This window comes from Cupressus sempervirens, chromosome 7 (genome assembly GCF_028749045.1).
Source record: "Cupressus sempervirens isolate cs-2001-9-10 chromosome 7, ASM2874904v1, whole genome shotgun sequence".
Lineage (NCBI taxonomy): Eukaryota > Viridiplantae > Streptophyta > Pinopsida > Cupressales > Cupressaceae > Cupressus > Cupressus sempervirens.
The window spans coordinates 138303124-138330022 of NC_143124.1; the positions used below are offsets into that span (position 1 = coordinate 138303124).

The following is a 26899-nucleotide window of genomic DNA, read 5'->3' on the forward strand; positions in this document are numbered from 1 at the left end:
TAAGTAAACTTAAGTAAGTGTAAATAGTAAAGTACGTATTTACACCAACACCCCCCCTTAAGTGCAACTGAGGGGAATGCCCTTAAGCTTACAAACTAGGATGAAGATGCATAATGGGTGCCGGCTACTAGGCCATGTAAGGTACCCATGTACATAATGAAGATGCAATCTCCCATGAAGTGGGAAAAGAGGGAAAATCTCATGGGAAAAACCCTCCCCCAAAAAGAGAGATAAAAGAGGATGCATCGATGGATGGATTAATCAAGACCCCCCCATTATGAAAAAAATCTAATATATACATAAGAGAATAAGTGAAGGAAGAGAGACAGAATAGGTTCCCCCCCCAAAAGAAGAATGCCAACAAGTGAATGTTGCTCCAATGAAGAAGTTGGTCCAAGAATGCAGAAAGGTGTTCCTTCCCTTAGGAAGAAACAAAGGAAAAGGTACAATCCTGAAGATGTGTGCTAGCCCTGAAACCTGCTCAAGCATCCCTATACTAATGCTAAAGTTCACCCCTACCAACAGTGCTGAAAAAAATGAATGCAGATCTATCAAGGATGTTTGTTAAACCTATTTCACTAAACCATCTATCTCCTCTACTAACAAAGAGACGTACACTAATTATTGTTCAAAAGTATCCACAATCACACCAACTTATATAGATTGATCATGTAAAGAATGGACATGAGGGTCGGAGTGAGAAATCACAAAAACTGTAGAAGAATCATCATCAATGAGAAGATGTAAGTCCTCAAGCTTGTCTCCCAAGTCAACTAAAGCTGGAGCTAGAAGATGAGATGTATCAAGCTATGATGGACCTTTCACTGTGGCAATATAAGCATGTGGACTAGATTGATGTAACCTCTCACTACAACTGTCAATAGAACCCCACGTGTCTGAACCTGTTGAAGCACTATCGCTAGTGTCACTATCAGTTTCCACTGTGTATGAAGTGCAGAGAGGAGTAGAGGATAAGTTGGGATAATTTTCCTCAAAGTGAACATTATTCTCTACAAATATCTCATGAGTCTTAGAATCCATAAGTCTATAAGCCTTCACATTGTCTTCATAACCAATAAAGGTACAAGGCCTAGGTGTCGGTCCCTTGCAACTCCTAGAAGATAGGTTTGCCCATGCTGGACTTCAAGACTCTAAGGTGACTCACAACTAGTTTTCTACCACACCATGCCTCAAAAGGAGTCTTGCCATCTAAGGCTAGATGAGGAGACCTATTAAGTATGTGAGTAGCACTACTAATGGCTTCAACTTCAAGTGTAGGATCAAGAGACTTGGCCTTTATCATGCAACTTGCCATGGTCTTGAGAGTCCTAATCCTCATTGCTGCAACATCTGTCTTGTGCAAACTGAATGTTGGTGAGTTCTAAAGATCAATCCCCTCAATTGTGCAAAAGTTCTTAAGTCTTCTGTCAACATATCTTTTCTCATTGTCCACCCTTAATACTTTGATGGCTTTCCTTGACTTGTGTTCAACATGAGTCTTGAAGTCTTGAAGCTTATGAACTAATTCATTCTTATGATGGAGGAAAAAACCCCAAGTGAATTTGGAAAATACATCAACAAATGTGAGTACATAGCGACCTTGGCTAACTGAAGTCACTGCAAATAGTCCAGCTAATACCATGTGAACAAGCTGAAGAACAATTGGAGCTTGAGAAGACTTCCCTTTATCATACTTCTCCTTGAGATTCATATCCACTAAACAAGATGAACACTCCCCCTTAGAAAAGTTGATATTGGGTAGACCTTTGACCATGTGTTTTGAGCAAAGTTGTTGAAGAGAGTGAAAGTCAAGGTGACCAAACCGCTCATGCCATAAGTTGATGTTTGAATTAGAGTGATTTAACAAGGCTTGAGAAGAACTCTTAGGCACAAAGTGGGAGAACGAGTGTAACCTCTTGTCATCATTGAATTTCCCCACTGCTACCAATGAATCATCTTTAAGACTGTGCACCATCACTAAATCGGGAAGGAACTCAACCTTATGACCATCTCCAAGGTGAGTGATTTGGTAAACTGATAGGAGATTAGGGCTTAGATTTGGAACATAGAGAACATCTTTGAATTCTCCATCTTCCATTTCTACATGTCCTTTCCCTTCAACTTCTATCTTAGCATCATCTCCCATGAAGATGTGTGGTACCTTTGACTGCTTCAATGAAGAAAAGTCATGCTTTGAAGAACCCATGTGGTAAGAGGCACTTGAGTCAAGTATCCATTCTGAAGAAGAACTTGTGTTTTCCATAAGTGCTTGACCTTCACCCTTTGAAGAGTTAGGAGTAGAATCCTTGGAAGAACCTAGCACTTGAATCTTATTCTTCTTGAGCAGATTTTCTAACTCATCGATTCTTTTTGTCTTGCAATGATGCTCGTCATGATTTGGCTTTTTATAGTATGCACAAAAGAGTTTGTCCTTCTTTTCATTACTTCCCTTCTTGTTTGAAGAAGAACCGCCTTGTTGAGAGGAGTCATGTTGTGTCTTAGATTGTGTTTTTTGCTTCCATTGCTTCTTCTTGTTGTTGCTATTTCCGCCTTGACTAGATTTCTGACCATCACTAGCCACTAAGGCTTTGGTATTAGATGACTTGAGAAGTCCAAAATCCACCAAGTAAGATTGTTCAACAATCAACATGTCTGCAAATCCATCAAAGGAAGGCTTCTTGTAAGCAGATCCCATGGTTAACCTATGAGTATTAAAACTTGAAACAAAGTTAGCATACTCAGAAGGTAGCTTCTTCAGGATGTGATGAATTAACCTATCATCCTTCATGGGATTTCCACAATCTTTTAGAAGTGCCCTATACTCATTGACTTTGATGATATAATCCTAAATTGTGTCATAATTCTTAGGATCTAAGAGAAGTAGATCATCTTTAATCTAAAATCCCTTTTCTTCATCCACTTTACCATACAACTATTCAAGTTTATCCCAAGCTTCTTTAGAGTTTGAACAATTTTTAATGTGCAAGAGAAGATCGCTATGTATACAACTCTTGATAACACCTAAAGCTTGATGGTCTTATCTTTTCCATTCAATGAGTTCTTTAGCATTAGTAGGTTGGGTAATTGTACCATCAACATATAAACTATATCCTTTTTCCATTAATTTACTCCATGCAATATCTTTCCATGTAGAATAGTTGTGTGAAGTTAAAAGAGGACATTTAAAACCCATGATGTAGAAAATGAAAGAGCACAATAATAGAGAGACACAAAAAATAGAGTACACACCCCCCCTTTTCACTCAATCAAAAGACCCCTCGAAAAGAGATGCTTTGGCACTTTATAAGTAGTGCATTTACAATGAGCCACTTGACAAAATGAACAAAGTGGACTTTCTAATTTTGCTTTTACAACTGCCTTATAAGGCTTAAATCTGTCACTTAAGCACTGTAGCTTAGTTTTTCAATAATTTTGAAAAAGAACCAAAGCTTTATAATGCCAAAGAAGGCCTAATTCTGAAAGTGAGAAATTTGTCCACACAATGCTAGAATCTGACTTCAGATCTAGAAAGTAGACAAAAAAATATGCACTTTCAAAAAAAATAAAACTTGAAAAAGTGATCAGATGTACCTATATGGAGCTTCTAAAGTTGCAAAAGGTGGGATTATGCAGATACAGTCGCCAAAAAATGCAAATTTTGCAAAATCTATGCACCAAAACCAAAAAACAACACCACCAGTAGAAAATACAAGAAATTTTACCAGATTTTGAAAACAATTGCACCTAAATTGAAGTCTGGATGTCTGAGATATGAGCTCGCAAAGTTAGGCTACCAAACTGAAAAGCAATCTAGAGAGGGGTTTGGAGGAGAAATTGTGAGTTTAAATTTGATGATCAAATGACCATCAACACAATTATAAAATGCCCTAGAATGATGTCCATATGGGCATCAATTTTAACATCGTAAAATGATGATGTCAGCAAAAAATAATGCCTTGGGGTGACCTGGCTATTGACTATAATATCCATACTATACAGACAAAACATGAGTCAAAATTTTGGCTATCCACGTGGTAATGTGGCAATTTTGATCTTCTTACGTGGCAAAAAGAATAGTCCACGTGGATACTTACTAGGCATGCGAGGCTTGCAGAGTACAACTAAGCATATAATTTAACGCCATGTGGCAGTCTGTCATGCGTAGGTGGGAAAGATCACGGGTGAGAATTTTTGCAATCATCGCTGGAAAACTATCTCTATTTTGTGCCCTGTCAGATCTACAAAATCTGTCGTCGATGCAAACAAAATTGCGACCATCTATGCTGAAGATGCAAACAACAATCGCCAGATCCTAAAAATAGTGCTAGAGGGCTTAAACGTCGATGCCAAAAATAAAACTGCATAGGCCGCCTAGAAGATGCAGCAGTTGCTAGGGCGGAAAAGATGGTTCCAAAGAAGGATGAACATGCATGCCAGAGATTTGAAGTTGCTTGCGTGGGAGAGTGAAAAACCCCACCGTTATCTACAGATTGCAGGTCGACATGAACGTAGTGACAGAAGACTATTGTTGTTGCTAGAAGATCATGCCACAGCAATACAAATGCCTATTGGAGCTATTCTACCGGTGAAATTTTTTTTCCATGCACCAGGAAGTGCTAACGGGGGCCGAAGAACAGTCACAGGCAGGAGGAGTTGTTGGTTTAGTAACACATTGGTGGGTGATGCACTATATGTGATGTATAAAATGAATAGGCCACAGTCTTTCAAATGAATAGAGAGGGCTAGCGAGGTTTTGTTGTCGTTGAGTATGTGGATTGTGTTTAGCCAGTGGGGGGTCTTTGTGGCTGAATTTGCAGGGCACAACTCTCTAATTTGTGAGGCCAAATTTGTACTATGCGTACTATGTGAAAATAAAAAACAAATATCTTGCAAACAAATAAACCTTCCAAATGGTAGATCCGAGGTGTCACTACCCAGGTTAGCTAAAAAAATTTCTCTATCAAAAATTAAATTCGAAAATTTTAAAAAAAAATGTTGACAAAAATCTAGAAAAAATACAAATCTGAAATAAGATTAAATGACAGATCTGAAAAATAAGATCATAACCATACTGCAAATTGGGGCCTCCAGGTTTTGATTTGCAAAAAAAATTTGCCTCACGATTGACTATGGGCCAAGGTAGGCATGCTTATAGTCAATTTTCACCAGTTCAACATTTCGGACGCAATGGCAAGGTCAGATCTAACGCTTGACACTACCAATTTTTGCAGCACTCTGTATTCGGGCTGAGGTGATGAAGCAAGCATGGTCTTGAGCAGCTATGTGATGAGAAAGTCTCCAAGCTTTGATACTATGTAAGAATTTTCCTAAGGGAAAAATTCACCCAAGAACTAAGAACTCAAACACAAGCACAACTGAAGACCAAAAATGGAGAGAGTATGATCAGAATAACAATGTATTCAATAACTTGGTTCAACAATACACTAGGAGTGCTTGAATATAAAGGTCTTAGGAGAGCTTCTAGAATGCATAGAAGTTAGCACCATGAAGTGTCATACAACCAAGCACATGTCCACCAAATATGGTTTATCCTCCATTAAGCACAGAAGTAAGTGCAGTGATGAGAGGATAAGTCTAAAAGGGTGAGACACGCAAAATAGTGTTGTAGACACCATGTGCTCAAATAGAGTTGCATACTCTTGTGTTGTCTACATGACAAATCACAAGGTGTGAAAACTCCTAGGTGTCTCACAAATAAAAATAATAAAATAATGCAAAATCATTAAATAATGCATTAACCTAAGTAAACTTAAGTAAGTGTAAATAGTAAAGTACGTATTTACACCAATAGCTTCAATAGAGCCCATACTCCATGGACAACAAAACCCTCTCCAAGAGGGAAATATCTCAACTTCAATGTTGAGCCCAAAAAACCACTTCACCCAAGACCTCTCTTCCCTCCCAAGGGTGAGTGAATCCTTCACACCCATTAACATTCATACACACAAAAAAAGGAAAAATATGCAAAAGAAATCAATCAAAACAATGGCACATACCAACAATCTCAACGAAAACACATGACGTGAATTTTAACATAATATGAAGAAGAATAACATCATTGAGAAAGTGCAATGAGATTTATGGCATGGGCACCAAACTTGGTCCAAGATAAACATATCACAACGAGGCTTTTGAATCTTCCAAAGATTCACCTTGGCTAAACTATGTCCACACAAGTTTGGGCCTTGTTTCCCCAATAAAATTCCATGGTTCAATTGCTTGCACACTTAACTTTTACATCAATAGCCAAAAAATCATATAAAATTCATGCATATAGGTGCATTACAAATTTCATATTGAATAATTCACATTAACATTCTCAATTATCATAATCAACTTTTATTTTCTAATCATTTTCATATACAACATTTAAAACATTAAAATATTAGAATTTGCATATCAATACTAACATCTAGTAAAATGATCCAACTAACATTTTGAACTAAATCATAATCCGTTTCCTATCGTACTGATGAAATGTTGAATCTACATGGTTAAATCAGCCAACATAAAAATTTGTTTTGAATAAATATCTTAGGTTAAAATCTCATAAATGTAAACATCACAACTAGTATCCTTTGATTCAATTAAATATAGTTTGATTACTAATAGTAACTCATTATCATTATGAGATAATACATTATAAGGTGTATCAATTATGTCAAGTAATCAGGATGTTTTCATAGTCATATAGTTTTTTAAATCAATCATTATTGGACTAACCACCAACCTTCTCCTTTGAGATTCATGACATGGCTTAACCACCTCTTGTGTTCTATAAGTCTAGTGGTTGTATTAGGCATTAATAGGTTGATCTTTTGGTGCAGTGACAACTCTAGCTTGTATCAAGTGGTATCAAATCTTGGTCATAGGTTCAAATATCCTTAGGTAATGTTGAGGGGGGAATTGTTGGACTAACCACCATCCTTCCCCTTCAAGATTTGTGCCTTGGCTTAACCACCTCTTATGTTCTATAAGTCTAATGGTTGTATCATGCATTAATAGGTTGATCTTTTGGTGCAATGACAACTATAGCTTGTAACAATCATTGAATGAATCCATTACATTTTATTGGGTCATAAAATCTATCCTTATGAATATCAACATATCCACCTAATACTACTTGGAAAATAATTAACTCATTTCATTACATCATATTGAGTTCTACTATGTGGACCCTTATCCCTTTTTTTATAACAATTTTCATCTATTACTATAAGTAATATTATAAGGGTGGGTGTTGATTCTAATTCAATTATCCTAATAGGCCATAAAATATCATAAACCCATCGACATAGTTTCTAAGTTATGACATCTTGAGTCTTCATTCCACAGGGTCTTAGCTTATCAACCTAATGTAATGTTAAATAGGGTACTTATCACAACAATAACTAAAATATAAATCAGTCTTAATAAGATCTCAGGTTCATTGTTAATAAGGAAAATGCCAATCATGGCATACTTAGATTCTAAAACCTTCTTACCATTGTTCTATCATAAGATGTATGGTAATAGTTTATAGTTCACATCCTATGTTTAAGAGACAAAAACATGACATCTTATCTCCTTACTCTTCCTAGCCCTAATCATATTCATGTTATTAATTTTTATAATGGGATACTAGGGAAGGGTCCTTATAGGGGATATGCCTTGTCATTTCTTTGCCCATATAAAAATTATTTTGGTTCTTGAAATTCTCAGTCAGGTCATCAATATCAATAGGTAATGACATTGGGCCTCCCAAATTAAATGCCTCTATGAATGCCTCTTTGTCTAGGGATAAGAAAATTATTTTGTCTCTCTAGTGGAATGATTTACTGACTAGATTGCAACATTTAATTAAAGCCTTCACTAGGTCCACGTCCATAAAAATTTTTGGCATGATTAGTTAACCCAAATTTCTAACCCAAGGGTTACAAACTGGAACCTTTTTTATTTTGTTCTTATAGAAGAACTAGAATAACTCATATCCATTTCTATTTGGGACCTTTGCATCTCTACAAAATGCATATGGATCTCTAAAAGTGTGATCATTAGTAGCTTGTGCATTAGTAGAACCAAGTAAAATATGTATCTATTCTTCAACAAATGAACTAGGGCTTTTTGTCTATGATGCAGGTTATTCAATTACTACTTGTACAATCAATTTTCCTTCTTTCTTAGCCATTTCTTTAGAAAAATTCAATCAACCCTATATGTTGTATGCTAGTTAATCACTTTGAAACACACAAGCTCAATTTTTTCTATAAAAACTCAAACAATTTTGTAACTAGTAACAAAAAATTGTGTCCTTCAAAATTTATCTTATCTTTGCAATAGGAGCATGGCATTAATGGCATTTAAATCTACACACTTCAAAACCTATCAATTCTTGAAAAGCTAGCAAAATCTACACTTTTTCATGTTTCATACTTCTAGTTCATATTATTTTCATCCAACTCAAACAGGGTCATTAAAACTTGTTTTATACTTTAAAACTAGAAGTTGTGTTGATGTGATGACCACTTTATCGCTCCTTCAACACAGTTTCTTCTCGTTTCTTATTTCTAGTTGCAACCATGTGAATAGGGTTATTTTTACTATTTCACAACCTTGCATCTCTTTTTTTTAATGGCTAAGTTTGGCATGTGATGGTGTGATTCCCTTTGTTCTCTTCTTTGTAACTTCATTTCTCTACTAACTGCACTGGCTTGTGAAACTACGAACACTTAGTTTTATGTTTTTCATTGCTTCACAACCTTTCAACACTTTATTCCTCTAACTATTGTGATCTAATGATGACTATTTTATTCCTTACTCTGCATCTTCACCATAGCTTTAGAGTTAATATCTTTTATACTTGTGACGTTGCGATGCTTCTAATCTTATCATTATCGCTTCCTTGCAACCACCAAACATGATGCTTGCTTTAACCATGTGACATTGTGTTGACTATTTTCCTTATCTATTACTTCATTTTGCAACATCATATTAAAGATCTTAACTATGACTGAAAACCTAGTGATCTCGTACTAGCTTTTAACTTTAACTATTTTGAACTAATTTTGTAAGCTCGCAACTTTCAAAATGTAATCACAACTAAACCTTGTGACAATGTGATCTTAAGCTTTTGCCACTTTGCATCTTTGACCCTAAGTTAATCTTTACTCCTTGCATGATTGCAATTACTTTAGCCTTGACCATCCTAATTATTTTTCACACATTTTCAACTATTAAGTACAAAGCCTTTCTTATTCATGTTATGTTGTGACCATTTGTTTATACTAACTATTAGTTTACTTCACAGCTTTGCAACTGCATAATCCTATTCTCAACTAAACCTTGAAATGTTCTGATAGTTTAAACATTGACTGCTTGATTACTTTCTACATCATCACAATTGAAACTATCACTTCATTACAAACCCTTGTGAAAGAGCAATGAGCATTTCTTCTAACTATTAGATGTCCTCATAGCTTCACAACTTGAAACATTAGCTTTCATTTCACTCATGCGATGTTGCAACCAACTGCTAACTTGACTACCTTCTACATTATTGCTACTTTGTAACTTAAACTCTTAACTCAGCAAGGAACCCCACGAAGGCATAATTATAAGATTTCACAACCTTGCTACTTTAACTTGAGGTTTCCCTTAACCACCAATGAAAATGTGCTAGTCTTAAAACTTCACCACTATTTTTTTTTGCATCCTCGCAACTCTACCTTCACTATCTAACTAACCATTCATGATACTATGATGTTTCACCTTTGACCACTATTTATGTCATGTGTATTATTCTAACTTTAAAAAAATTAAGTTATAACAAACCCAGGATCATGTGAGAGCTGTTTGAAATTAACAATCTACTTCTATTCGTAGCATTGCAACTTGAAATCTCTTAAGGTAGAAATGACTTACAATCATGTGCTTTTTATCTTATTACTCCTTCATAGCATGAACCTGATATTTGGTTTTAATAGCTACGATGTTGCGTTGACCATCTTGATGCTTGTTTCGCACTCTCACATCCTAGAACAAGGTTAGTGAATAAAATAAAGTGATGTTGTGATTAAAAGGAAATCACAATGTCATCACTTAAGAGATAAGAAAAGCATGAAATATAATGCAGCAACACGTAAAAAAACTTGGGAATATAATTGCATAAAAAAGGTTTTTAAAATTCATCCCTATTTAATAATTTGCAAGACAATTTTTGAAAGAACCACAAACAAATAGAAGACGAGATTTTTCCCCGGAGATTTTTTTATGAGGGTTAACACAATTTTTAGAAACCCTAGGCATGAATAAACACAATTCTTCATAATTTTCATAGAATTTTCACAAAATTTTGGGTAGGTGAAAAATCAAGCCATCAAGTTGATCACTTTGTGATCTTAGATTTGTAATATCCATGTCCTTTCTATTCAACTCCTTATTTGGAAGTAACAATTGATTCATCATGTTTAACTGATTGTTTGTAAGCTTTTGAACATCAAATGACCTTTCTTTAAGTCTAGTAACATTTGTCTTTTGTCTTCTTCAACCTTGATCTTGTATTCTTCATCTCTCTTTTTTTAAACACTTCACATAATCATGTTGATTAGATCTCATGTTCTCTCTTCAATCCTCTAACTTCTTCACTCAGCATGTTGTTCTTCTCCAATAGATTTGATATTGTTGCATCACTACCACTAGAATTCCTACTACTAAGAAATCATTTGGTATCAACCCCCTTATATAGTGTACCATTCTACTCGATGGACATATTTTTCCTTTTCTTTAAGTATTCTTGTAACTCTTATTTTGTTGCTTCAAGTTGTTGCAATATGATCTGGATCTCAATCATATGATTGTCAATGATCTTTCCCAATTTGTAAGCCTCCATCTCTAAGATTTGAACTCTTGAGCTATTAGAATTCTTTCAAGAGAATGCTGCTCTAATACCAATTGTTGGAAGTCTTATTGGAAATATAGATACTGAGAGGGGGATGAATCAAGATATATAAAAAATATCACTTCTTGATCAAAATAAAAAACTAATTGCATTCACTCCTAATCCATCTCATATCTTAGATCTTATACCATATAATCATAAACTCTAAAATTGAAATGAAATGTAAGCACAACATCCATCAACATGAAAATGTAAGCTCATAACACAAAGATTTTGGTAACCTAGAAACCCTCCAAGGTGAAGGTAAAGCTAGGTTAGAAATGACAACCACAAATCTTTATTGCAACAACAAAAAGGTTTTGTCTATTAGGGCTACAATTTGATCACTTCTAATGATCTACCTTATGAGGAGTCTTCTCAATTAAAAGCATTACAAGACTATTAAACCTACCTTGACTAAAGCATTAAAACTTACAATGAAGTAAGCACTTTGTTAAGAGATTTAACAAGGTCTATTAAACCCACTATTTTAAGAGATTCACCTTGATACACTAGTTAGAATGTCACAATATTTGATCCTTTAGTTTTCTCTATGAATCTTATTTCAGTTCTCTTCAATGTCTTAATTTGATCTCTGATGTAGAGCCTAACCTTAGAAAACTTAGGAGGAAATAAATCACTCTACTAAGTTGCATCAAGGGGCACATACACCGTCAGGATTTATTATCCTTCTTAACTCAGATTTACATTATTTTGGTCTCCTAATACTAACAAATGTGTAGAGATGTGACAAGAACTCATTTGACTTCCTGTAGCAATATTGACTTTCTAACATAGATTTAACTTAAACTAACCAAATTCTTCCTTATAGCAATTTTAATACATGGACAACATAAACCAACTTTGAATGTAATCTAGGAACATGAACCATAGAGAGTATAACAAAAAATAGAGAATGAAATAACATAGAACTCTAAATTTTATTGAAGATTTAAAAAAAACTACAACTATCACCATGACTATTGATAGCTAGAGAGTGGGATAAATTTCACATTTTTTCTCTTCCCACTGTACTATCTGATTTCTCTCTATTGATCATGCCCTTTACAATTACAAATGACTATTCATAATCTTGTCAGTTGCATGACTCTTTGGATTTTGTTTCAGTTACAAAAGATTTTTCATTATATTTGGCACATCTGTGGTGTAGATTTCTTTCTTAAATTTATAAATATTTTCAACATAATATAAACTTCTACATTTTAATATGTTTTCCCCCTATTGTTGTCACACTTCCTATAACAAAACTTCTGCATTTTAATCATATTGCATGTTTCCTTCCTATCATCACTAGAATTCCTTCAATAATACATTTTTGCATTAATAATTTTATATGTTATCTTCTTGTCACCACCTAACTTCTTGTCACAATAAAATTTTGCATTATTAATACAGCATGCCATCTTCCTGGTGCCACCAAACTTCCTATCATAGATGTGCTCTTGCACCAATCTCCTTACCTAATTTTCTTTGTTCTAGCCTTCACTACTAGGTTTCTCTGTCCTTAGCCCTTTTACTCATTCACAATCTTCCTTCACATACATTTTCACTCCACACTTATTTTCACTTGATTCTTTTTTCATAATGATTTATGGTTACATCCATTCTCACATAGATAATTGTGGAAGTTTCTAGATCATAATCAATGATCTAGAATGCATTCTTTTGTCATTTAATCCTTCTAATATTTGGATTGGTTAATTTTCTTTTCTTGGGATTAATGCATTCTAAAAAAACACATAATTTTCTCCTTGGTTCTCTCTACAATCCATAAATGTCATATAGAAGTTGGCCAAAATGATTTACATAAGTTTTTGTACCATTACAAACACATATGTTAAAACTAGTTTACTTAGCAATTGAATGTCCTAACGTTCAATCATAACTAACATTCATATTGTCTCTTGGCTTCTATAGGCACAACATATACTAACTCACTTGACATAAATTAACTTTTTTCATTTCTTGATATCCATATGCTCAATCTCCACTTGGGTGCTCGGTAATCTTTGACTTGGTTGACATGTGATAGGCCAACACTGGGGCAAATAATAATAAAGAATTAATGATTTATAATAAAGTTTGACTAGTCTATTCATGTCATTTCAAGAGCGTAAGCTTGCGAAAGGTGTCTGAGCAATATGCTATCAAGGGGTGATAGTTGTGACCTGAGTGATTATGAATGCAATTATAACACTTGAAATTGAACCTAAGAAAAACTAAAGAAATCCCAGCGACAGGAACTGTCACTTCCTGTGACAGGAACTCAATTGAAACCTACTTAAAACATCAGAAATCAAAACATCTTTCTACCAGCAATAACAATATAATTGCTTCTATTCATTGAATCAAAACTATGATAAACCATTAGTAATTATAAGAAAATAGTAATCATATTGTATTAATGCAAATCAAATTAAAAACTGCAATAGGAACATCAAGCATACAATATCAATACAAATCAGATTACCAACTAGTTTAGAAACAATAATCAAATGAAACTCGATATTACTAAAATACAAACATACCACATTGAAATAAAACCTAGAAAACACACCAAACATTCCAAGAAGTGGGCCCCCTCCTCAGTCTATCAGGTGGCAAGATAGAAGATGTTGAGCATGAGATTGATCAACGCAATATACAGTCTTTTTATTAATCAGAAGAATAGTATAGAATTGTCCTCTACATCTCCATATTACATTTCTTATATAGACCAGACATAACAAGTATGTAGAACAATGTATAATCTATATTTGGCTAGAGACCAACAAACTATGCAATGGAAACACTAATACATTTGGCATCGATTTGCGATGGCTAAGTGTCACAATTACGACGGCAATGTGTCACTACTAAGATGGTAGTAGACATCATTGTTTTTTAGCCACAAATTACGATGTTCATCCTCTACCGTCACAATTTTGATGCCACTCCGTCGTAATTTCACCATTCTAATTTGGCACGAATCCCATCGTAATGCATGCGACTCTTGTCGTAATTTTGACATCTGTCATCACATTGCGATGGGGTCGTGTCAGCATCTAGCCACGGGGTCGCTATGCCCATTAATTCACTTGACATCACAATTGCGACATCCATGGAAAATTGCAACGAGGACACGTGATGGCACCGACGGTGCAGTAGCTGTGGCATCGACCCCGTCAGCCATCGCAATTCTTCCAATGGCATCGCAATTGTGACGTAAATGCAAGAATTGCGACAGAGTTGCTATGCATGTGATGCATGTTCCATCGCAATGGATGTGTGGATGTCGCAATTGTGATGTCTGTGGCTAGGTCTTGGGTAGGGCCATTGTGGCAGCGATGCCAACTGTCGTTGCCACCACAGTGGCCCCACCGCAAGCATATTCAGCCTACAGTGCCTTTTACTTCACTTGATCCTAACTAGAAAAAGCTTTTTGCTTCTCTAAAATCTAAGATGTTCAGGGAGATAAAGTGGGAAAGATAGAGAGGAACAGATAAAAAGATATGGAGGAATAAGGAGAAGGGGAGATAAAGAGATATATAGATGGTGAATGAGAGAGAAAGATATAAGGAGATATAGAAAGAGGGTGATAGGGATAGAGGGATAAATAGGTTATAAAATAAGTAGAGAGAGCTAAAGCAGAGATGGAGATAGGGAGAGGTAGCAAGAGGAATACAAAAATCATGAGATATGCTCCTAAAATTTCCAATTAGAGTCCTTTCTCATTGGATAAATAAGGAAGATATTCGTAATGGTGCCTAGTAAGCATGTATTACATAAATACATGCAAAACATAGAACAATGTATTTTTTCTATTTGATTTTCTACCTCTTCAGTGTACCCATTGCACATCAATGTAGTATTGCTAGTTTTTTATTCATGTTATGCATGGAAAAAGCATACAGTAAGGGTCACATCAAAGTTTTCATTGGTAAGGAGAAACCCAAAAAATTACCTACCATATTACATAGGCCTAAGGAAAGCTTTATGCTTGACGAAAGGCAAGGCACCTGCAGCTAAAAGTCAGGATGATCGAACTAGAGTGAACAATGACTTTATAGAAAACACTTTGAAAACTTGTTAAGAAAATCTATCAACCTGCAATAAGATTGTATTAAAAGTAGAATAATACAGATCCATATTATTAAAACTTAAAATACCTATCAATATTAAGTGTTCAAAAAAGCACATGCCGAACACCTCTTGGAATGTTCAGGGACTTGATAACCTTTGCTACAATAAGAAAGAAATCCAAATAATATTAAATCTTTTCTGAAACTCCAATTCACAAGGATGTATAGTTATTTGCTAATAATCAAATACTAACAATAAAAAACACAAAGCTAAAATGGATATGTCGCTAGTTTTTCTCCATTCATTCATAAAACAAGCTTGATACTAAAATGTAAGTGTTTTCTCTTTAAATTATATCATGCTGATCACAAATACTAATCACAGATTAGTTATCCAAAAGGGTGCAATAATGACAGAGGAGCCAAATACTAAAAGATGCAATGAAGAGTTGCAATTCTTGAAATGATATTAAAAAGGCATCAATAACCAGTCCAAGGACATTATTTAGATAGAAGATTACTTTATATTCTACACAGACATAAGTGGTAGTAATCCACTAGACAGCAGAAAGCCAAATCCCATGAGTACAATGATTATGATCAAGAATAGTGACATATATATCACATAAGTAACAAGAGTTACATCAAAAATTGCAACAGTATAGATCACCCATCATTGGGTCATCACCATTACAAAGATATTATATCAGACAGAGATCAAATAAATATCCAACATCTTTACAAACCAAACAGAATCAATCATATCAAATTTCAATAAGGAAAATATTAGTTACAGTGAATAACTTTAGACCAGTATAGTACATATCACTTTTACATTATGATAAATCTGTAACAGTGATTACTTGGTCTTGCAAATTGCTCTACAGAAATTCTAATGATACTTATTGCAGATCAATAATCAACATTAGATCATCAGGATCTATGATATTAGGTCATTTAGTTGACTGTCACTATACTTCCAACTTCAATATATATAATCCTTGTTTAGTCTTTGATATTGATTGGATTTGGAATTTTCACAAAGTCATTTCCATCATTATTGGAAGTGTTTTTGGTTATCAAAGTTTGATTGAAGATATCAGAACTACTTAAAAAGACATTTGCATATTGTTCATCTATATTCTTTACCAAAGATCAGTTGCATCTCTCTAGCAGTGAATTAAAGAATATATCAGAAGCATGGGTGATATTACTTGTACATAACATCAAGATACATGCACAATTGCATTGATATATCTACCCCCAAAAAATATTGTTATTAATACCTAACATTTATTTGTGGCAAAATAATGAATTGAGTATAAGTAATAATAGAAAGAAGTTTATTGTGATTTAAAATATAAGGATTTAGTCACAGACCCTTAGGAGTCATATAAGGGAACATCAAACATTAGTTCTAACCTCAAATAAGGGATTATTAACAAGCTAAAAGTTATCCTTGTTTCTGAAGTCAAATCTCTCTTCTTCCAAACTTTCCTTGTCTGATTTCTCTGGACAACATTTCAAGTCATAGGTCTCAGCTAGGTTGTCCACTTTATCATTTCTTCCTTTGTCTTTTGGTTCCTTGAAGTGTTTTGTTCCTACACCTTGATTTTCTATTTTTTATGTTTTCATGAACATCTATCAACTTATCATTTTTTTGCTTATATCAATCCAAGGTCCTACGATATATAGCTATTGATCTATTCTTGCTTACTGTCTTGTTACCTCATCCTTAAAGGACTTCAATGCTATATGTTGAGATTTTTGACAAGGTAAATATGAGTGAAGTTCTTGAAGCAATATTTGAATTACAATACTTAGTCTGAACAATCTCTCCTATTTAATTTTCTGCAACTTCTTTCTTTCTTGTGAAGCTATTGTCTTGGCATGCCTAGATATCATAGAGCTCTTTCAACATCTTCAGCATGATCCCTTAATTTCCCTAGTTCTTCACTTGCCATAGTTTCATCAAAACATTTTCTCACCTACTTGTTCCTATCCTTCACTATCACATCTCTTTGTCTATCTTCCTCGAGGTGATTAGATTTGACACACAATGTATTTTTTGATTGACTGACATTAGAAATATTACTCTTCTCATGCACAAACACTGACATGCTAGTCAATGTCATGTACTTTTTAAAAGGTGAAGGATAATTTTGATCAACATCCTTATCTCCAAGTAGCTTCACATAATCTGAATGATGACCCCTAGATTCAATCCCTACAATGTCATCCTCAATGTATGACGTTGAGATGTAGTAAGAACAATCTCATAATCATCATCAATCCATGTACTCATTTCATTTGTGATAGAAGGAGGACTCAAAAATTTAACTACTTCTATTCCTTCCAAGTGCCAAAAACTATTTTCTCTCCTTGAATCTTGTTACCACTATTTTTGATGGCCTATTAAGGTTAGATTCTGAAAATCTTCCTCCCATTCACTTCCTAACTTGGTTTTTTCTCGTTCTTCCTTTTTCAAGTGAGGCTTCAGTTTTTCCTCTTTCTTGGTTTAAATGTTGTGGTTTTTGTATGGAGACAAGTAGCTTTAGGATTTAAATTCTCCACCTCTAGCTCATGGAAACCCTTTGCTTCTACATATGCATGAATCAGTCTTTTGTACATAGCACTATGCATTGGAGTGGCAGTTAGATTTGTACTTTTTACACTGCTTACCAATATTTGGCATGAGTAAATTGAAAAATAGAAATAAACACAATTTGAAAGTTAACATCATGGATGGCCCCAACACATGAATATAGAATATGGTCCCTCACAATGACCTTAAGGACAAAATTTTGAAGAAATTTACAAGGACACAGACATAAGGCTGTTATCTTCACCTTTATACATTAGAAAAGTAATAACTTTGTACAAATAAATAAATCAATCAATCATTTACTAAAACTTTCAATTTATTTTCTAGCTTTTCAATCTCTAAATTGTGTCTTTGTAGATTTGTAGTGAGAAGATTGTGGTGCACAATCTTCGAAGTTTGCCAGCCCTATAGCAGTTCTAGTTGTGAGTGGAATTTGAGCACATTTGAAGCCCTCCACACCAAGAAGTGCAAAATACTGACTCAATAGTACTTAAATAACCCTGTTCTTGTGCAATACATTTAGCATCTACCTCTCATTGACCTTCATGACATACTTTCATATTTAAATTCAACTATCAATGATATGGACGAGCCTAAGAGACACTCTTTTTTAAGGAAGGTAAAACTAAAATTAATGGACGAGCCTTCTTTCTTAGTTGTAGAAGCTCTCGAACAATCAAATTATACAAACTACAAGGCCTAACAAAAATTTCAAAACATATAAGCTACAGGTCTAGTTAAAATATACATTAGATTAGATTCAACAATAGCAAGCAATGTTATGTAGAATTAGATTCAACAAACCTTAGCAGTGTAAATAGCCATCTCCTCTAAACTGGACTCCAGACACGAGGGGGCATTCACATACTCTTCCCCTAAAGGTATCCTGAAGAACAAAAGCCACTATTCTTGAGTTTGTGAACTGCACCTAGAGATGAATGAAGCTTCTGTTAACCTCATAATGGTTTTTGACACTTGAGTGCCAACACACTTAATCACATTCCACATTGGAAGCCAAGTACATCAAGCATGCTGAGTGATCTTTAGATACCGAGTGAAGATCAGATACCGAGTGAAGTATAAGTGCTGAGCAACACAAGGTGCTGAGTGCTAATAATTGCCAAGCAATACAAGGTGTTGAGTGTTAACAAGTGCCGAGCTATACAAGGTGCCGAGTGATATAGTTTTGTTAAGGTGTCGAGCTATCCAAGAAATAGCATGTGCTGAATATCAGCAATACTTCAGGAGCCGAGTAACTCAGTATATCGACATAAGAGTTTGTAACTGCACAAACTATGATGCAAATAGTTTTTACAGCTGACATAAGGTAAATCTCAAAGGATTTAATGATGAGATCGAATCTTTTATTTTTCCTATGCAATTTACATGCAACCAATAAGAAAAATGATGAAGGCATGCAACCAATAGAATAAATACAAATAATGAGCAGAAAATGGAGATTGAATATGGATCGTAGATCCATACCTAACCCTAAATTCTCAAATGTCTTTATAAGGAAGATGAAATTTCATTGTAAAATGAGAAAGAGGTGTGAGAAGACATACAAGGGTTCGCAAGGAATTTTATTTTCAGAAGAAGGGATTATCAGATCACAAAAAGGATCAAGATCAGAGAAAGCAGAATAGGTGCCTGCATTTAGCAATCAAGGATTGTAATCTATCAAGTTCATTGTACCTAATACTCTATAGAAATTGTATTAGAATGAAAATCCTATGGTGATAGGTTAGCTTAATAGTTATTTTGTAAATCCTTTAATTAGGTGATTAAATCCTTTAATAGGGTGACACTTCATGTTAAGTGTTTGAAATCCTCTAACCAGGTCACTATTGACACAGTGTAAAGCCTTTAACAGGGCAGACCATCAGAAGTGGTTAAACAATATTGCTGCAGTAATTTTTGTGGGTATCATCCCCACCCCATTTTTACCTTCTTATTCCTGGAGGGTTTTTGGGTTACCAAATTCCAGTGTTATGTGTTATTGATGCATGTGTTTTGTTACATGTTTATTTGATGTATTTACATGCATGCAGGTTAATTTCAGTTAAAAGTTTTATTGGCTAAAGTGTGATACTTATGATTCACCCCCCCTCTCATAAGTACTCTTTCCATATTTGAATATTCCAACAATTGGTATCAGAGCTTATCTAGGTTCTCACAAGGAAAAGCCTAACAGCTTGGAGGAAAAGATCTAAAGATGGAAGCTTTCAAACTTGGAAAGATCATTGAAAATCAGGTAATTGATGTGCAACTTGCTTTGCATAGCTTGGAGGAATTCAGAAACAAGTTGAGAAACTCATTCAAAAAGAGGAAGGATCTAGCCATAGCTGAAAATGATATACACTACAAGGAGATTGATACCACCAACATATTTTCCAATGAAGATACAAAAGAGTTTGATGTAGCAATAGCAGAATTGATGGAGAAAAATAAAATTCAAGTAGATGAGATAAGATCTCTCAAGATGGAACATGAATCATAGGCCATAATGATATGTGAAATTACTGAGCAAAAGAAAAGACCAGTTGATGACAAGCTCATGATGGAAAATGACAAAAGAAATCTTGCAAACAGACTTGAAGAAAAATGTACTGAATTGACAAGGATCTCAAACATGTAGATGGATACACTTGCCCAAATGATGAACCTTCATCATGAACTCAATGTAAAAGATATTAAGATCTCTACTTTGAAGATGCAGAATGAAGAAATGCAAAATGAATTGAATAGAGAAAAAGAGGTAGCAGAGAATCTCAATAAATCAAGTGAAGCCATCAAGTATTTTGAACAGTTGCTGAAATCACCAAAATCTACCCATGATACATCAAGACTAGGATACAATAGCACTAAAGTTGGGGAATCATCAAAAAGTGCTAAACAAAGAAGTGATAAAGGTAAGAATTCAAAACCCACTTGTCATTACTGTAATAAGAAGGGACATACAACTAATGTGTGCAGGAGTAGAAGATTCAATCAATCAAACATACCCAAAAGTTTCTGTCACAAGTGCAACATGCAAGGACATATGACACAAAATTGTAGATCCAATGTCACAAGGACTCAAAGATTTGATGGAAATTGTTATAATTGCAAAAAGTATGGACATAGGGCATTTGAATGCAGATCAAAACCTATGTGGACATCAAATCAACCGACAAAAATAGAAGGAAATGTAAGTCATTATCATTGGGACTACAACACTAGGTATAGTTGTCACTATTGCCAAGAATATGGACATATACCACAAAATTGCATAAGAACACATTTCAAAGGGAACTACAAAAGATGGTTGAATCAAACTACATGTTTCAGTTGTTTGAAAATTGGTCATATCAGCAGAAACTGTCCTACAAGATCAAAGGCACCCAAGACTGAAGAGAACAAAGGAAAACAAAATATTGATGTCAAAAAGATAAGGGGACAAATGAATAAAACTTGGAAAAAGAAAGATGAGTGCAAAACATCAAGTGGAGGGATCACTTCACCCAATGGGTCAAGTGATGACACTTCATCAAACTAAGTATGAGAAGTACACAGGACTGATATACAAAGCTATATCACACATTAGTCCCAAGACAAAGAAGCTAAGCAAGGTATAAATCTACATGAAACAAGATGTCAAGAAAAAAACTAAATGTTGTTGCCGAGCTATCTTTGGATACCGAGTTAAAACAGATGTCGAGCTCCCAACAGCGATCGAGCTGATAACCGATGTCAAGTTGAAAACTCCAATGGAAGCTGAGTAAAGTGGAAGTATAGTGGAAGCTAAGTTAGGTCAAAATTTCTTCAAAAGCTGAGTTGGCAGTTGAGCAATTAATGCAATGAAACTAGGGTATATTATCGCGATTTCAATAAGTTTTGCTTATCATGATCAAGAAGCAAAGGAGAAGAAAGAGAGCTGAGTGACTTCACAACAAGAATCCAGCATTTCAAGCAGATTGCAACCTCATTCAACATGTTTTTCATTGATCTTAAGGTATTTTCATTTGTGTCGAGCTACGTAGTTTCATATCCTTTTGTTGTGAAAACCCTAGTTTGCATAAATGGTGTCAAGTTCAAAGAAAACCAAAGAAATAGAGTCATTTGAAGTTCAATTAGTTTCAAATGAGGTCAAGCAACCTGATTTCCATCCTATTCTCAAAGTTGCCTACAAAAACAATCTAGTCGGAGCTCTCTCCCACATTCCCCCAAAAGTTGTAATGGTTCAAGATGTGAGGAAATGTTACAACTGCAAGATAGGAGCTCTAGGAGATGTGGAAATTAGAAAAGCATATGATAAACTGTTTGTAGATGGAGTACTGAAAGAAGAATTCAAAATTGTAGAAAGAAAGGGTTTGACCCGAGTTTTAAGTTTTCCCACTGTATTCAAAATAGAATGGGTTAGACTTGTACTAAGAAGAATCCATGGTGGAAACTTGTGGTTAGAAGATATTCCCATCAAATTTACAAAATAAATTATACATAGAGTAACAAGGTACCCAACCCTAGATTGGTACAAAACCCTGAGAAGTGAATCAAAGGAGGTCATTGAAAAGAATACTGGTGCACAATGGAACAAAAGAGGAATGACAATTCATACCATACAGGATCCTCTAGTAGAGTTTGTTATTAGAGTCATTGCCCATAAATTCTATCAATCCAGTAGACTGAACAGTGTACCATGCATTGTAGTAGATGTAGGCTACAAATTGGTGAAGAAGGATCATACTTATGATCTTGCAGAACTGCAACTGCAATAGATCAATGAAAACCTAGCTGCCATAAGAAGAACAAAGGGCACACAATGCAAATTTGGAGCAATCCTAGTTTGCATATTCTTTTATGTACAAAATGAGTTTCCCTCTTTTGGTAAAGTGGCATGGAGAAATGACAGAACTATCATTGGCCAAATTAATGAATATATAGAACAAATGGGAGAAAATTTTGATACCTTGATGACAAGCTATTTTGAGGATTTCAAGAAATCCATGAAGCAAAGATCAAGGATACCAGCTTCCTTAGTAGAAAAACATACTAATGATATATGTTTCTTAGTTGACATAGACTTTACCTATATTCAAGCAGTAATACTAAGGGTAAGATGGCCAAGGCCATTTGGATATGAAATCAATATTGATGAGGCATCTGCAACAATAACTGCATTATTGGCAAAAGAAGCAGATAAAAGTGCTCCACATTTTGGCACCTATGATGTGGTAAGATCAAAAATAAACATGGAACTAGAAACTACTTCCACATTGAAGAAGAAAGACAAATTAATCAAGAAGGTTAAGAAGAAGTTTGGCAAAGAAATTGAGGCTGATGCAGAAGAAGAAGAAGATGACAGTGATGATGAAGATGAGCAAGAACAAGGGCCAATGGAACTAACTCAAGGTCTTGGAGAAGACAAGGAGGAAGGTGCAGAGGAAGAAGAAGCCAAGGAAGCACCAATTGAAGCTGAACCAAAGAAGAGAAAGGCAATAGAACAACCTTCAGCCAAGCTCAGATCAAAGAAAGCTTCCACACCATCACCTCAAAAGCCAACAACACGAGCATCAACAAGGGCCTCCACTCAAAAGGCCAAAGAGGAAGTTACCAAGAAGAAACAAGTCAAGGAATCATAGGAAGAGTCGAGGAAAAGAAGAAGGTATGTGGCTAAACCTGACACTAATGAAGAAGATCAAACTGAAAAGGTAAGTAATTCATCAGTTGATACCTTATGTAAAAAGATTGCAAGTGGTGACTTAAATAACTTAAATAAAGTTGATTTTAGTAAATTTACTAAAGAAGAACAAAATAAGATAGAAGAAATAGTGTATGGAATGATGGCACAATTCAAGTACACTCCACTTGAACTAGATGGTCAATTGCCAAAAGAACTGTCAAAAATTGTAGAAGACAGATGGTATTTTTGCTTGAAAATGGAGAAGGAGATGAGGGAATCAACCCTAGCCAGTGTATTGCCGAATTTGACTAGAGAACAAGTAAGGAAGGGATTCAAAAGGCATAATAATAGGTTTACACCTAAATACAGGGTATTCTTTATACTCCAAAATAGGATGAACGAGATTGTTCAAAGAAAAATGAAATCATGGAAGAACTTGTACAAAAAGATTGAAGATTTTCTTGAGGAAGAATACAAGGAAGAAGCTACTATACCAATAGAGGAGAGGAGAAAAAGGAAAGAAGAAGAAGAAAAGAAAAGAGAAGAAGAGAGGAAAGAAGAAGAACAAAAGAAAAGAGATGAAGAAAAGAAAGATGGAGAGGAGGAAGAGACACAAAAACAGGATGAAATGGCAATAGCTGAGCAAGAGCAGCAACCAGATCAGAGTGTGCAAGACACACAATTGCCACCCCCTAGCCCTCCTCAAGCATCCATCTCACCTGCAGATACTATAACTATTACTGATGTTCCTGATACTTCTGGTCAGAATATCAATCCACTAACTGCAGAAGATCTTAAAAGAATTCTTGACCAATCTACACAACAAGCAATATTGTGTACAGATCCAGTATTGGTCAGTATAGATGAATTGCAGAAACTAGTAGAAAATATAGTCAAAGATAAGGTGAATCCACAAGAACCACCTTCTACTACAACTACTAGTAGTCAATTCCAAATACCAACAAGCATAATTGATGTTGCAAGATAGAAGCAAAGTGTAGCTGTAGAAAAAGGAATAGAACAAATAGGATAGACTATTACATCTAATCCTACAACACAAACACAAGGTGCACTTCCACAAATTACAATAATTGATCATGATAGACAGAAGGAGGAGGAAACAGTGAAAACCCCTAAAGAACAGGAGGCAATACAAACATTAATAAATTTGCCTACCTCCAGAACTCCTTCACACCAGCCACTACAAATTTATGTACCATCATCTAGTACTACCAGAGTTGCAAGGGTACTTCACTATGGAGACCCTGAATTAGATGAGGAGATAGTCATGCCAAGCTATGACTCAAAATCAATAACCATTGATCAAATCAATGAGGTGTAGGATGCACTGAATAAGAGGAAAAGAAAGGAAATACTCAGAAAGGAGTATAAACATAAGCAAACACTTTATGAGATTAAGGACATCTTTATGGATGCCTTCAGTTTGCAATCACCAGATGAGTCAAAGCATATCACAGAACAATTAATAGATATTATTGATCAGGTGACCAACGAAGACCAAGAAACAAATGCAAAACTTATGGAATGGTCAGAAAGAAAATTTCAAGGGAAAGTGAATGAGAAAATATCAAGACAAATTACACTTTCACAAGTTGAATTGGCAAAACTTATTGACAAGGTGAAGAAGGTACTTGAGAATATATTCTCACTGTACAAAAAGTTGTGTGATTATTCATACTTCACACAAGAAACAAGCCAAAAGATATTGAGCTTGGAAAGAAATTTAAACATTTCAAGCATGCAGCTACCAAATGATCCAGCTCAAAGTGAGAAGCATTTTACTCAATCGCTTCACACTCACAAGAAAATTGCTATACTAACAACAAATGAGGATAATAACAAGGCCAAATTAATATAGCTCCAGTCCTCCATTACCCCACATTTAGAGATACTCCATAAAGAACAAGTCTATGCTAAAATTGTTCTCAAGAAAGACCCAAATCTTTCTACATCAGATGGACTTATTAATCTTGCTACCAAGACTGCTATCCAGCATAAGTCACTAAAAATTGCTTTGAACAATTGGGATGCAGCTCTCAGGATGATTATGGAGGTAAACAGCACATTTTTGGCTAAATATGGTCTTAACCCTTAAACATTCTTTGACATAAGTGTCAAAAAGGGGGAGATACAGATTAATAGAGGGAGATATAGATATTATGAGATAAATTAATGGGGGATTCATAAAAGGAGAAAATATATAAAGGAGGAGCTTGATATATAGATAAGGCACAATCAACTCAGAGGGAGTTATAAACTTTTTTGAGGTATATATTGTAAGTTACAAATTTTGATCAAGTTTTCTTTAAACTCTGTATATACCAATCATATTAGTAAATGTACAAATAAGGTCAATTAAGTGTTTTTGTCACTCATGTCAAAGGGGGAGATTGTTAACCTCATAATGGTTTTTGACACTTGAGTGCCAACACACTTAATCACATTCCACATTGGAAGCCGAGTACATCATGCATGTCGAGTGATCTTCAAATACTGAGTGAAGATCAGATACTGAGTGAAGATCAGATACCGAGTGAAGATCTAATACCAAGTGAAGATTAGATACTGAGTGAAGATTAGATATCGAGTGAAGTATAAGTGTTGAGCAACACAAGGTGCCAAGTGCTAACAATTGTCGAGCAATACAAGGTGCCGAGTGTTAACAAGTGCCGAGCTATACAAGGTGTCGAGTGATACAATTTTGTTAAGATGCCAAGCTATCCAAGAAATAGCATGTGACAAATATCAGCAATACTTCAGGAGCCGAGTAACTCAGTATATCAGCATAAGAGTTTGTAATTGCACAAACTATGATGCAAATAGTTTTTACAACTGACATAAGGTAAATTTCAACAGATTTAATGATGAGATCGAATCTTTTATTTTTCCTATGTGATTTACATGTAGCCAATAAGAAAAATGATGAAGACGTGCAACCAATAGAATAAATACAAATAATGAGCAAAAAATGGAGATTGAATATGGATCGTAGATCCATACCTAACCCTAAATTCTCAAATGTCTTTATAAGGAAGATGACATTTCATTGTAAAATGAGAAAGAGGTGTGAGAAGAAATACAAGGGTTTGCAAGGAATTTTATTTTCAGAAGCAAGGATTATCAGATCACAAAACGGATCAAGATCAGAGAAAGTAAAATAGGTGCCTACATTCAACAATCAAGGATTGTAATCTATCAGGTTCATTGTACCTAATACTCTCTAGCAATTGTATTAGAATGAAAATCCTATGGTGATAGGTTAGCTTAATAGCTATTACGTAAATCCTTTAATTAGGTGATTAAATCCTTTAACAGGGTGACACTTCATGTTAAGTGTTTGAAATCCTCTAACCAGGTCACTATTGACACAGTGCAAAGCCTTTAACAGGGCAGACCATCAGATGTGGTTAAATAATATTGCTGTAGTAATTTTTTTGGGTATCATCCCCACCCCAATTTTACCTTCTTATTCCTGGAGGGTTTTTGGGTTACCAAATTCCAATGTTATGTGTTATTGATGCATGTGTTTTGTTACATGTTTATTTGATGTATTTACATGGATGCAGTTTAATTTTAGTTAAAAGTTTTATTGG

The 26899-nt window shown here is 34.8% G+C and overlaps 1 pseudogene; it reads left to right on the forward strand.

Moving 5' to 3' along the window:
- The first annotated feature begins 4378 nt into the window (after positions 1 to 4378).
- Positions 4379 to 26899, forward strand: part of LOC149545896 (ubiquitin C-terminal hydrolase 13-like) — a 163681-nt pseudogene continuing 141160 nt past the window's right edge.